Here is a 3043-nt window from a genome sequence, read left to right as displayed (position 1 = left end):
CCAGATTGATTCTGCCTCATTATTTCAAGCTTAAATTCACTACCACAGAAAGTAGTTGAAACCAGAACATTGTCTGATTTCAAGAAGAAATTAGATATGGCTCTTGCAGCTAAGGGGATGAAGAGATATAGGGAAAGGGGAGAAATCAGGGTATTCAATGATTAGCTATGATCAAAATAAACGGTGAAGCAGACCCAAGGGACTGAATGGTCTACTCCTTCTTGTTTCTAGCTTAGCCAGGTGCTCTGCTTTAACTTCTAAGATTTTCCCTCTGACAGATGTTAAGCTAACTGGCCTGTATTTTCTCACTTTCTGTCTTTCTCCATTTTTGAATAATAAAGTTATATTTGCCATCTTCCAATCTGTTGGGATCTTCTCTGAGTCTAGGGAATTTTGGATTATTAAAACCAATTCATCAATTATCTCATTAGACTATTGTTTTCAGATCATTTGATGAAGTCCATCAGAGCTGGGGCTCCAGGTTAAGTCAAGGCCAAGCAAATATTCATAAGCATGGTTACCCAAATACTTAATAAGACTGGTTATACGTGGATTAACCTTTATAGTTGAAAGGGATAGATATCCAGATAAAGCAAGGTAATTGAAAAATCAGACTTTGACCTGAAAATAGGTAATTAAGAATCATCTTGGCTTTCTTCCTCTCAGACTTCAATCATCTTAGAAATGAATGAAAATAGAAACACATTTAGAAATGTTCTTTCCAAGAAAATTGTAGCTTCAAGACACCAAGTTCTGGAGATCATCTGACTGACTTATATGGTCACCTTTAAGGCAAGTTGGTTTATTAGGTAACATTCTTATTTTTGAAGGCCTCTCCAGCTATATTTTAAGATCCTGAAGGCAAAATCATGCTTCTACAGAGGAGTTGAATTTTTTTTGTACCATTGAATATAGGACTAACAACCAATTTTCTATTATCTGAAAACACGATGAATTTGTAGAATATTGACTGGCTCCTTTTGAACCATTTCTGCTTATTTTCAGTTGCATCATGCTGCCGTATATGCCATTATCTCTAACTATTATATCCGCAGTTGAAAATCCCGTTGTTTGTTTCTGGATTGCTCTTAATTGTAACAGATTTATGTACAGTGCACCAAACTAATGTCAACACCTTAGACTATTCATAGCCCATATGGGCTCTCCATCTTAAAGTGGAAGCTAAATGCTAGGAACAGATCAGGACAGAAATATAAACTTTAAAATCATTTGTTACTGGTTCAAGAACCATTACCTTCTCACCTGTATGCAATGTAGCTACATCCATCGCAGCAAAAGGACTGCTTGCAAGACTACTGTCATCCCAAAATCCAGACTGACACTACTGTTTGGCACTGACTATATTCTGCAATATAAGATGTGACTTCCTTGAGACAAGATGTTAAAACAAAGCTGTCTGCTAATTCTTATGGTTTTTGTATACATTGGAGATCCCATAATATTGCTCAAAGCCTTGTCCAGCACAATTAAAAGCAGATTAACCAGCAAATATCTGTTTGCTGTTGGTGGGACCTTGTGTATAAAACTGGTGTTACAATTATCCATATAAGTCAGTAATTGTATGTGTAGAGCTTGAAGAAGTGATATGATAAAACATAAATTAAAATTTTAATTATATGCATGAACTGCTAGTTAATATTGGTTGAGATCAAGTCTAACTGATCACTTCAAATAAGGTGGAGGATTCTTTAATTTGAGACTGGAGGAAATTTAAGCAACAATATTTGCACGAATGACCAAACCCAGTCAATTATGACTTGCACAATCCAACAAAAGCCTGTGTGAAACTAGAGGTGTTCTCAAGTGAAAACTAAAAATGATTGTGTGAGGGAGCTCAGAGAACCAAATTCATGGAGTATACAGACTGTGCTGTTTAGGTGGTATAATAGCAATAGCAGAATTAACCATTCAATAATTTATGGCTTGGGTTTTAGAGGAACAATCCCACAGCTAGACTCTTGATTGTGGTGTGGAGGCTGAAACATGACAACTTTTGGGCTGACTGGATCCAACAATGTAGGCTGATCCAACGACAATCCTGTCTGCTATCTCCACAGTAGTTTGGGGGTGGGGGGGAGAGAAGGGAATGAACAGTCAGTCACAATCTAACAAGGTCGAATACTGGGTTGATGATAAAACACTGATTTTTCTTCAGAGATGATCAATGTTTACTGATTATTTTACTAATATTTATTAGTGTCACAAGTAGACTTACATAACACTGCAATGAAGTTACAGTGAAAATCCCCTAGTCGCCATACTGGGGCTGTTGGGGTATACTGGGGAGAATTTAGTATTGCCAATGCACCTAACCGGTACGTCTTTCGGATTTAATTTGGTTCTGTTTTTCGATCAGAATGCAGAGGCAAAGCATTTACTTTCATAACAAAAGTTGTCTCATAAGTTGAGAAAGTACTTAGTTCTTTGTTGGAACTGACTGGTTTATACCACCTGTAGACACAGGAGGCCTCAACCTGAAAGGTATCTGTGTTGGCTCACTGATGTTCAAATGCATCACTTATGACTTTTTTTGCAATCTCGCTACATTGTTAAAAATAGACTGATGGGAGAGGAAGGAGTGTCTGATACAGCATTGATCTCCAAGAATATCTTAAGACAACATTGATCAGCTTTTCAATATAGAGGCAGGGGGCAGCACTGATTAATTGTTCGAGTGGCGAAGGGGCGTTTTTATAAAATTGATCAGCTCTTCCAAGGACATAGGCACCTAAGAAAATACTTTTCCCCTCAATGAAACTTTAAAATATACAAGACTGCATATCGGACTCTTCTGCGTGAAAAAGCCAGGGAAGTTGCCAAGTACCCCGGTCACGGTTTTACCTCTGTTTTGTCCTTGAGTTCGGGAAAGTTGAAGTGAACATTTGAATGGACCGGAGCGACTGGGAGCAGCCGGCTGCCAGTGAGCGGTGACAAAGTAAGCGGGTAACCAGGCAACGGTCAGTGCTACCCCGGGTTGCTTAGTAACTGGTGACGCGCGCTCTCTCTCCCAGGACGTGGCGAG

The sequence above is a fragment of the Carcharhinus amblyrhynchos genome, chromosome 4 (assembly GCF_965287045.1).
Source record: "Carcharhinus amblyrhynchos chromosome 4, sCarAmb.v2.hapA, whole genome shotgun sequence".
Taxonomy (NCBI): Eukaryota; Metazoa; Chordata; class Chondrichthyes; order Carcharhiniformes; family Carcharhinidae; genus Carcharhinus; species Carcharhinus amblyrhynchos.
Note: the sequence above shows the minus strand (reverse complement) of the source record.